This window comes from Lathyrus oleraceus, chromosome 6, assembly GCF_024323335.1.
Source record: "Lathyrus oleraceus cultivar Zhongwan6 chromosome 6, CAAS_Psat_ZW6_1.0, whole genome shotgun sequence".
NCBI lineage: Eukaryota > Viridiplantae > Streptophyta > Magnoliopsida > Fabales > Fabaceae > Lathyrus > Lathyrus oleraceus.
The window spans coordinates 300,752,457-300,764,098 of NC_066584.1; the positions used below are offsets into that span (position 1 = coordinate 300,752,457).

General features: G+C 39.8%; 1 pseudogene; it reads left to right on the forward strand.

Moving 5' to 3' along the window:
* Nucleotides 1–11,277: 11,277 nt before the first annotated feature.
* LOC127099058 (uncharacterized) lies at nucleotides 11,278–11,377 on the forward strand (annotated as a pseudogene).
* Nucleotides 11,378–11,642: the final 265 nt, after the last annotated feature.

The window sequence follows — 11,642 nt, forward strand, 5'->3', positions numbered from 1 at the left end:
TACGTACCTCATCTGGTATGAGGATCAGGGCGACGTAGTTCCCCTTAACAAGGAAAGAACTTCTAACCTAACCAGAGACTGGGAAATGACAAACTAGAAGGGAGCCTGACTCGAGCCTAATAGTTATCATGTAATCCACAGTGGTCCTAAGTTGAGGTTTCTGATCGCTCGACTGTGCGAGTCGAGAATGGGATACAAACTGCAAGTGCACAGTTCTATCGCGTAGTTTTAAAAGATATCGATCCCACAGGGACTTATGAATCGATGTACCGTTATCTAAGGTTACTACGTAAATCTAAGGTGAAAATGTTTGATTGTTTGGGGAAAAGGGAGCTAAGAGCTAAACTAATATCTAGATTAAATATTAATAAAACGGATATCGGTATGTGGTTCGTCAAAACTAGGGAATCAATTCCTTGTCGGTCTCTCGGTTTTAAAATAAATCGTTTCGACTAACTTTATTGGTTAAAGGTTTTATCTCAAACTCTCGCTCTGTTGAAGAAACCATGATCTTATGTTAATGTTGCTGTCACTTATAATTAAGTCAAAAATCATATTTTGAAAACAATAAAGTTGCAGAAACTCTTTTTAAGAAAATACTGACCGTTTTAAACACCCTTATCTCAAACTTTCGCTCTGTTGACTTAGGTTATACAATTAAATCTAAATGCTTAACTCTCGTCCTCACATTCAACCTTTAAAAATACTTTTTGGAAAAAGGTCAGAATTTAATTAATTCTAAAACTTGCTCTCGCCCTGAGATAGATTTAATGACTAACTTACACTGTCCAGTTAAAACCTCAAACTCTCGCTCTGTTGGTTTCAACTTCTTTATGTCTTTTACCTTTGTAAAAAATCTTGTTATTAAACCTGTAAGTTAAGACCGTAAAAAGATTGATTCTAATTTTAAGTTTGAATAGACCGACTTAGTTTTGATCCCTCTTTCTGCTTACTTTACATACCGATACCTAGGCAAATTAGCCAGACATGCTTACTAAATAATAATTAATATCATGCATACACAGACTCATTTCAGGCAGGCAATGCAAATAAACAATAGAATAAAGCATAAAAATTAAATAACAATTAAAGAACCTGAATGCGTAATACAATGGTCTTGAACACTCCACCACAAGCCGGTAGGATTTGTTCTTCGATTCTTCAATTAAACAGTAAATTAAATCAAGGAAATAAAAAAACTCGAATATAACGTAAGGTTAAATCCGGTATAAAGTTGCACAGTAGTTTCCGGTGTAGAAACTACTACGCGAAAAATATCTAAAAGCTAAGAACGGGGGAAAATAAATTGCAAGGGAAAAAGAAAACAAAGCTTGCAAAATAAAATAAATAAAATGGACGATGCTGGAAAGGAAGAAAAATAAGCAAAGGCGTGAAAAAATAAATTTGGCAGAGCTTCCGCAAAACTGAGCGTGCAAAAACTGTGTAACTTTTGGTTTGTGAGACGGCTATTTATAATGGCCTTGGTAGCAGCATTCCGTTTCTCTCCTTCTTCAGCGTGGCTATATCCACGGCGTGCATATAGGAGACCAATTCCTTAACGTTATTCTTCAAGTCCTTCTGAGGGCGATACTTGCGCCACAAAGGTAGTGGGGTTGCGTGACGCTCGTCACGCTATGTGTGACGTCCGTCACAAGGCTCCTTCGCGTGACGCTCGTCACGCGTCCTGTGACGTCCGTCACAGGCACAGCATTGGTGACTTGTGCGCTTTGGGCTGGGCTTTGGCCTTTGGTTCCTTTTCTCTCCTTTTTGTTGCTTTTTACACCTCCTTTTCTTCCCTTTTTCGCTTTTGCTTCAAAATGGGTACCTGATATAAATAGAAGAGAAATACTGCATAATATCTGATAAAATGGGATAAATTAGTGTAAATGATAAAATAATTTAATTGAATTAAGTCTTAAAAAGCGATATAATTTCGTGTTATCAAACTCCCCCATACTTAAATCTTTGCTTGTCCTCAAGCAAAATTCAGTATAGAACTTGTTAAAAGTTTTAGCCGGATGAAATTTTAAAGCACACATCAATTCGTACTAGGTTGCCAATGGGTTTTTGTTTAGGAGGATTTGAGTTAAATCTTGACATCAACAACTACCGTTACAACTTAGATAACCCTACCTTATGCCAATCAGTTCAAGTACCCTATGATAGCTATCCTGGTTCCTTTAGTCTTATTTTGCCCGTTTTCATTCTAGCGAAATCACATTAAGCCCTTTATCCTTTCGCGCACATAGTGGAGTAACCGGTTAGTGTCTATGATCCGCTTTTAGCTAGAAGTTCTGGTACATAAGTCGGATAACTTCATTATTCAGTCCATTGCAAATTGCGGGGGATCGAACCGTAGTCCGCCCTACCAAGTTCAGTACCAGATTCCTACTGAACCAATTCATAATGGATCTTTCGTATTGTGCTTTTGCATGATTTGCAACCTTTAGATTAAATGATCCGGTAAGGGTCACCTAATTTAATTATCTTAGGTTACTTTGGGGATCATTCACTTATATTCATCGGCTCTCCACGTAGTTTGCTATTAAGATGGTGCTGACTTCTGTATAAACTACTTGGGGTTGCCATAGAACTAAAAGTTCGAGGAATCGGTATGATAGGTACTTATCCTGATCTAACATATTGAGGTTCTCAGAGCGTTGTTATGGTAATGATTTTGTTTTGATTTCACTCAAATTTTATAAAGTAGGCGACCTTTATACTTATTGGGTGTGTTAAAATTTTTGTTATGGCTCAAGAAAGTTGAGGGAAATAGATAATAGAAACTTTTTCACATTCAGGACTTAACTTAAAAAAAATTTTTTTTTATAAGGAAATAACAATGAAAAGGGAGAGTACAAACTTGAAACAAAGATGGGAATGGAAAGAATAATTTCCCCCCCATACTTGAACTAAACATAGTCCTCGATGTTTGAAGGGAAAGAAATACAAAATGGAAAGAAAAAGAAAAAAATACAACTAAGGCTGCCTTCCACCTCTGGTTCTTGGTCCTGGTGATCTTTGACGTATGTCTAAGCTGTCGAATCTGCTAAACAACTCAGTAAACCGCTGGTCGGTTATGGCATTCCGAGCATCCTGTTGCTGTTGCATTTGACGCATCATCTGCATCATCTCTGTATTCTGTGCCTGCATTCCATCGATAGCATCCATAATGTCATCGTTGGTCGCAGGTCTTCGTCGTCGACGACGTTGGGAGGATGGGCCGGCTGCATTACTGGAAGGGTTGAGCGGGACTGACGTTGTTCTGGCGGATGATCGCCTTGTTCCATTTTTTCAAACTCATCTGTTTGTTGGTTTGTTTGTGAAGGCTCGGTGGTTTCAGGAGCGCTAAGATCGTAGAGGTGGCGGTTCGGGTTTGTGACATCGGTTAGGGTGGTATTGGGTAGCACAACACTTGGGACTGCTTGGTTGTTCACCATCAGATAATAGCCTCCGCCTACTCTGTTTTTAATCAGGCGGCTGGAGCGACAATAGCCGATATCCATAGACAGGGGTGGAAGGGATTCTAAAGTTTGGAGTTTATCCCCTAGGTTCAGGCCAAGTGCTATGGAGGTTATTAATCCGCCAATTATGAATGGTTGCCGGCCTCTAGCACATAAGGTGCGGATATGATGAAGGAGAAAAGAGGCGGCGTTTACCGTAGTATCCGATTCGAAAACGCACTGGAGGAAAAAGAGTTCTTTTGAGTTGACCTTACTGTTGTTTGGTCTTCCAAAGAGTGTGTTTTGCAGGATACGGAGAAAATAACGGATGGTGGGGTTATGGATGTGGGAGAGAAGGAGTTCTTCCCAGTTGTTGGTATTTATACCGGAAATTTTCTTAAAAAGGTCGAAAACTAGAACTGTGTTCCAGTTTGAGGTTGGGGGAATTCTGGCATGGAGCAGACCTTCTGTGGGAAATTGTAGCATGGCACTCAATTGGCGTTGGGTTAGAGAGTACTCGGTGTTAAACATACGGAAGGTTGCTGTACCGGTTAGGAATTCACCTTCACCGGCGGGAGTGGTGTAGTCGTAAGAGCTTAGGAATTCTAAGGTTAGGGAAGGATAGGTGGGTTGGTTATGGGTGCAAAGGAAGGTTAAATCGGCTCTACGGAGCATCCACTCGATACCGTGGAGTAAGCCCAATTGTTGTAAACAAGTTAAATCGGGGTACCTGGTGGGAGCGACGCCTCGCTGTTGGAAGCGCTCGAATTGCTCTTGCTGATAGTTGTCATCTCCGGATCGGAAGATGATATTTCCGAAGTTTTGACTTCCCGCCATTGTGATGGATTTTTGAATGAGTGATTTGGAAAGGAAAAGAAGTGTATATTTGATATGAGAGAGTTGTTTGTGGTGAAAGAAGGAAGTTTGGAGGGTATTTATAGGTAAAATGTGGGAGGTGAAAAGAAAGAGTGGTTGAAAAGTAATTAATTGTGGTAAATGAAAAATGAATGGGGAATGTAAAAAGGTGGGGGGTGTAACGTTCGTCTCCAACGGCTCCCTAACGTTCACATATCTGAGAGGCGTTACGCTCGTCACAAGGCTGTGACGCTCGTAACAGGCACTAAATGTGCCGCCCGTCACGGGTGGTGTGACGCTCGTCACACTTCCTTTTGGAAAGGCTTAGTAGCGCTTCACAGAATCACTTGGTAGCGTAATTAAATATTTTATTCTGCTTATGAACGTTTTAGTCTGTAGCTTAATTTAGTATGCATGCTTACTTGCTTTGTATAATAATAATAATAAGTAATAACCGTAGAGCATAATAGGCATTGCAAAATAAATTAACTAAACAGCTTCAATAAAAAGGATCATAATGTATTACAGGAAGGGAAAATAATAAAATGAAATAGAAATAAACATGAATTCAAATAACATTAATGAAAAAATCTAGCCTAAAACTAAATAACTTAGAATGAAGAAATAACTAAATTCCATCTATCTTCGGATCTCTGGCCGGAGGAGTAAAAGAGTTAACATGATGCCGTAACATACGTAACTGACTTGCCGTGCTGCTCATGTGTTCTAGGACTGCAAGTCTCAAGCTGTGGAAATCTTCCCTGAGGGCGTTTTGTTCTGACATCAAGGCTTCAATGACGGTTTTAATATCTGTTCCTGGCATATGATGTCGGAGATCAGGCATGGCTGATTCTTCGGTCAGGACAGGCTGAGGAGGAGGATCAATATCATGGTAGCCGGATGGAGTCTGAGGGTCAGATTCAGCAAGAGAGGTATGGTCAATATAGTGCTCATAGTCATCACAAATCTCATAATCCTGGATGGATTCAGTGGATCCAGCAGGAGTTGGGGTTTCATTCAGGTTATAGAGCCAGTTCCTTTGGTTATGAACACTAGTCCTAGGATCGGGCAGGGTGAATAGGCAGAGAACCTGGTTATCAATAACAAGCTCAAACTCATCAGACCCTATGTTTGCTATAAACATAGTGTTGAAGAGGAAAGGTATACTCATAGTGGTAATGCCACAAAAAGGGTTCAGGTCAAGCATAGGCTGACGTAGTCCAATAGCATTACCTATCATAGTTATCAGGCCGCCTATTCTAATGGGTGCTCTCTCATCCTGGATAAGGTGGTCCAAATTAGCTAACATAAAAGTAGCACCGTTTACTGGACGGTTCTGGGAAGCACAAAATATGATGAAGAGTTCATCACGTGAAACTGAAGTACTATTTGGCTTCTTCCCAAATAAAGTGTGGGTCAGGATCTTATGGAAATAGCGAAAAGCCGGGTTATGTATGTTTCCAGAGAGAAACTCATGTTCTTCGGGCTCATCATTTCCAGTCAGCTTACCCCAAAAGTGTTCAAGCTCTCTATATTCAAGAAGTTCTTCCTGGCTTATAGTGAATGTATCAAAGGAGGTAGGAAAACCCAAAAGGTTGGTGAAGTCTCTAGTATTAAATTGGTACTCCATATTGAACATTCTGAACTGGATAAAACCTCTGGTAATTCCTTTTCCATGGCTAGGTAGATAGATTAATGAACTAAGGAATTCTAGTGTGAGCCTCCGGTAGGTGGTGAAAGGTCTCAGGATAGGGGAGGTCTCCCATCCTATCTGATTCAGCAAAAACAGGACACTCTGTCTCAGTCCAAGGGCAGTCATAGCCCAATCATCAGCATATAAACTAGGTAGCATCTCCCTAGTGGCTAGTTCTTCAAACCTTCGTTTCTGAGCCATTCCTCTGAACTTGATACCCATACGGTCAGAATGTCCCATCTGGTTAGTGTTAACTAGAGAAAAGAAAACATGAGTTTAAGTCAGGATTTGGCCAAATGCCGAAAGAAGAATAGAATTATTATTATAATATATAGATATATTTTTTTTTCTTTTTGAATAAATCAATAATGAATACTAAATAGAAATTAAAAGAATAATTAAGAGAAAAATAGAGGAATGATAATAATAGTAAAATAATAAAATAACAGATTAATTTGTGGGTTGTCTCCCACTAAGCGCTTTGTTTAAATGTCGCAAGCTCGACAAAGAAACTGTTAATATAGTCTATGAGTCCTGGGGGCGTTTCGTCTAAGTGTAGAATTTGCGAATCCTCGTTGGTTTCCGCATAGTGATAATGTTTCAGACGTTGCCCGTTTACGGTGAACGGTTCTGTAGATTGTCCTTTAATTTCTACCGCTCCACTGGGAAAGATTTTAGTGATATGGAAAGGTCCTGACCATCTGGATCGTAGTTTTCCCGGGAATAATTTTAGTCTGGAGTTAAATAAGAGTACTGCGTCGCCTTGCTTGAAGATTTTCCTTGATATACGCTTATCATGCCATTGTTTTGTTCTTTCTTTATAGATTTTGGCATTTTCATAGGCGTCTCTTCTGAGTTCCTCTAGTTCGTTTATGTCAAGGATTCTCTTTTCACCGGCGGTTTTATAATTCAAATTTAAATTTCTAATAGCCCAATAGGCTTTGTGTTCTAATTCTACCGGGAGGTGACAGGATTTTCCATAAATGAGCTTAAATGGGGTCGTCCCTATGGGAGTTTTATAAGCAGTTCGGTATGCCCATAAAGCTTCTGGTAATTTCAATGACCAATCTTTCCTTGAAGTGGCGACCGTTTTTTCTAATATTTGCTTGATTTCTCTGTTAGATACTTCCACTTGTCCACTGGTTTGAGGGTGGTAAGGTGTTGCTATCCTATGTCTCACTCCATATTTAAGTAGTAGTTTTTCGAGTATCTTGGATATAAAGTGCGATCCACCATCACTGACTACTATCCTTGGGATGCCAAATCTCGGAAATATTATATTTTTAAAGAGTCTAGTTACTACTCGGGTGTCATTAGTTGGAGAAGCTATAGCTTCGATCCACTTTGATACGTAGTCAACCGCCACGAGTATGTACTTGTTACCGAAGGAGGATGGAAACGGTCCCATGAAGTCTATTCCCCACACGTCAAAAATCTCTACTTCCAAAATACCTTTTTGTGGCATCTCGTCACGTCTAGATATGTTTCCCGTGCGTTGACATCTGTCACACTCCTTAATAGCCGCATGTACGTCCTTCCATATAGTTGGCCAATAAAAGCCAGCTTGTAGGATTTTAGAACAGGTCTTGGATGTACTTGTGTGTCCACCATAAGGCGCGGAGTGACAGTGTTGGATTATATTTTCTACCTCTTCTTCGGGTACACATCGACGGAAAATACCATCGGGACCTCTTTTGAAAAGTAAGGGATCATCCCAGTAATAGTGTTTTATGTCATGGAAGAATCTTTTCTTCTGCTGGTAAGATAAAGTAGGTGGAACTATTCCGGCAGCTAAATAATTGACTAGATCAGCGTACCATGGTATGGCAGATATAGCTAAGGTGGTTTCTACTTGCATGTCGGAGTTGTTCTCTTCCAAAGTAGCTATGAGTTTGTCATACGAGAAATCATCATTAATGGATGTTCTTTCTGGTTCAAGGTTCTCAAGTCTAGAGAGGTGGTCTGCTACTACGTTCTCAGTTCCTTTCTTGTCCTTGATTTCTAAGTCGAATTCTTGTAGTAACAAGATCCATCTTAGGAGTCTAGGTTTAGCATCCTTTTTTGTTAGAAGGTACCTGATAGCAGCGTGATCAGTGTAAACTATTATTTTGGCTCCTACCAAGTAAGAACGAAATTTATCTAGCGCAAATACTACTGCTAGGAGTTCTTTCTCGGTTGTGGCATAATTCATCTGTGCTTCATCCAGGGTTCTGCTAGCGTAATATATAACATGAAGCTTTTTATCCTTTCTTTGTCCTAAAACAGCACCTACAGCATAATCACTGGCATCGCACATTATTTCGAATGGTTCATTCCAGTCCGGTGTCTGCATAATGGGTGCGGAGATCAATGCTTGTTTAAGAGTTTGAAATGCTTTTAAACAGTTATCGTCGAATATGAATTCAGCATCTTTCATTAATAGTCCGGTTAAAGGTTTAGTTATCTTAGAGAAGTCTTTGATGAATCGTCGGTAGAAACCGGCGTGTCCTAAAAAGCTTCGTACTTCTCTCACGGTTCTTGGGGGTTGAAGATTTTCGATTACCTCTATTTTGGCTTTGTCTACTTCAATTCCTCTGTTCGAGATGATGTGTCCTAAAACAATTCCTTCTTGTACCATAAAGTGGCACTTTTCCCAATTAAGTACTAAGTTTACTTTTACACATCGTTCAAGAACTCTTTCCAGGTTTTCAAGGCATTCTTCGAAACTTTGTCCGTATACAGAAAAGTCATCCATGAATACTTCCATGATGTTTTCGAGAAAGTCGGCGAAAATTGCCATCATGCATCTTTGAAAAGTTGCAGGGGCATTACACAGACCAAACGGCATTCGTCTATACGCGAAGGTACCAAAAGGGCATGTGAATGTTGTCTTTTCTTGGTCATCAGGGTGAATTGGTATTTGAAAGAAGCCTGAATAACCGTCCAAATAACAGAAATGTGAATGTTTAGCTAGTCGTTCTAACATTTGGTCAATGAATGGTAAAGGGAAATGATCTTTTCGGGTTGCTTTGTTTAGTTTCCTATAATCAATGCACATTCTCCATCCCGATTCGATTCGTTTAGTTATAGTTTCTCCTTTTTCGTTTTCAATAACGGTTATGCCTCCTTTCTTTGGTACAACGTGTACGGGACTGACCCATTTGCTATCAGATATAGGATATATAATACCTGCTTCTAATAACTTGGTTATTTCTTTCTTTACTACCTCACTTAGGATCGGATTTAGTCTTCTCTGGTGTTCCCTAGAGGTTTTACCGTCTTCTTCTAACATGATGCGATGCATACAAATAGAAGGGCTTATTCCTTTAAGATCGGTTATGTGGTATCCTAGTGCGGTTGGATATTTTCTTAAGATATGTAGGAGTTTTTCTGTTTCGAGTCTTCCTAGATCTGCATTGACTATCACAGGTCGTTCAAGTTCTAAGTCTAGGAATTCATATCTCAGATTTTTGGGAAGTGTTTTCAAATCAGGGGTTGGTTTGTTAAGACACTGCGTAGGATCTGGTGTTATTGCTAAGCATTGTTTAGATTTGTCTTCTAAAAGATAGTCTGATGATTTGTCTTCTAAAAGATAGTCTGATGATTTGTCTTCTCCTGACTCTGCTTCTTTTATGCATTCATCGATGATATCCATGAAGTAACATGTATCTTCTATTGCAGGTGCTTTCAAGAATTTGGAAAGAATGAATTCAATTTTCTCTTCACCTACTTCGAAGGTGAGTCTTCCTCGTTTTACGTCTATGATTGCACCGGCAGTTGCTAAGAATGGTCTTCCTAGTATAATAGGTGTAGTATCATCTTCTCTAATATCCATAATTGTGAAGTCAGTGGGGATGTAAAACTGACCTATGCGTACGGGAACGTTCTCAAGGATTCCTACAGGATATTTGATGGAACGATCTGCTAGTTGTACAGACATCTTGGTCGGTCTTAATTCTCCCATTTCCAGTCTCTTACATATGGATAAAGGCATAACGCTAATTCCGGCTCCTAAATCGCATAAGGCTTTGTCGATGACAAATTTTCCTATGTGACAGGGTATAGAGAAGCTACCTGGATCCTTGAGTTTAGGGGCATGTTTTGGATTATAGCGCTACATTCGGCAGGGAGTGTAACGGTTTCACTATCCTCAAGTTTCCTTTTATTAGAAAGAATTTCTTTTAAGAATTTAGCATATGAGGGCATCTGCGTAATAGCTTCGGTAAATGGAATTGTAACGTTTAATTGCTTAAGGAGATCAACAAATTTTCTAAATTGACCTACATCTTTGGTTTTAACAAGCCTTTGAGGGTAAGGTATAGGTGGTTTGTAAGGTGGTGGAGGTACATAAGGTTCCTTCTTTTCTAGGGTATCCTTATTACTCTCTTCCTTTTCCTTAGGTTCACTTTCCTCAGTAGATTTCTTAGGGCTTTGGTTTTCTATCCTTGGATCAGACGGTCCTTCCACTTCCGTTCCACTTCTTAATATAATTGCATGAGCTTGGCTTCTCGGATTAGGTTGGGGCTGTCCAGGGAATGTACCAGTTGGTGCAGCAGTAGGTGCTTGTTGTTGAGCTACTTGAGATATTTGGGTTTCTAACATTTTGTTATGGGTAGCCAAGGCATCTACTTTGCTTGCTAGTTGTTTAAGTTGTTCGCCAGTGTGTATGTTCTGGTTTAAGAAATCTTTATTGGTTTGTTGTTGGGAAGCTATAAAGTTTTCCATCATGATTTCCAAGTTGGATTTTCTAGGGGTATTATTGTTAGGATTTGGTTTCTGGTACCCGGAGGTATAGATGGGGTTTGATTCGGAGACTGTCCAGGTGCGTATAAAGCATTATTACTCTTATATGAAAAGTTTGGATGATTCTTCCAATTTGGGTTATAGGTATTCGAATAGGGGCTTCCTTGAGCATAGTTTACTTGCTCTGTTTGGATTCCAGTCAAGAGTTGACATTCCGCAGGAGTGTGGCCTTGGATTCCACAGACCTCGCAATTCTGAGCTATAGCAACCACGGCGGTTGGTGGTGATACATTTAAACTTTCAATCTTCTGGACCAAAGCATCCACTTTTGCATTGACGTGATCAAGGTTACTTATCTCGTACATGCCAGTTTTCGGTTGAGGTTTTTCCACTGTTGTTCGTTCGGTTCCCCACTGATAGTGGTTTTGGGCCATGCTCTCGATAAGCTGGTAAGCATCAGCATAAGGTTTGTTCATTAATGCACCACCTGCAGCGGCGTCTATTGTTAACCTTGTATTGTATAAGAGACCATTATAAAATGTGTGAATTACTAACCAGTCTTCCAAACCATGGTGTGGGCAAAGTCTCATCATGTCTTTGTATCTTTCCCATGCTTCGAAAAGAGACTCGTTGTCTTTCTGTTTAAATCCGTTTATCTGGGCTCTTAACATAGTTGTTTTGCTTGGCGGAAAATATCGGGCAAGGAAAACTTTCTTCAACTCGTTCCATGTGGTGACTGAGTTGGAAGGTAGAGATTGAAGCCATCTTCTAGCGCTATCTCTTAATGAGAAAGGAAAAAGACGAAGTCGAATTGCCTCTGAAGTGACACCATTAGCTTTAACAGTATCAGCATATTGAACAAATACGGATAAATGAAGGTTTGGATCTTCGGTAAGATTTCCAGAGAATTGGTTCTGTTGCACAGCCTG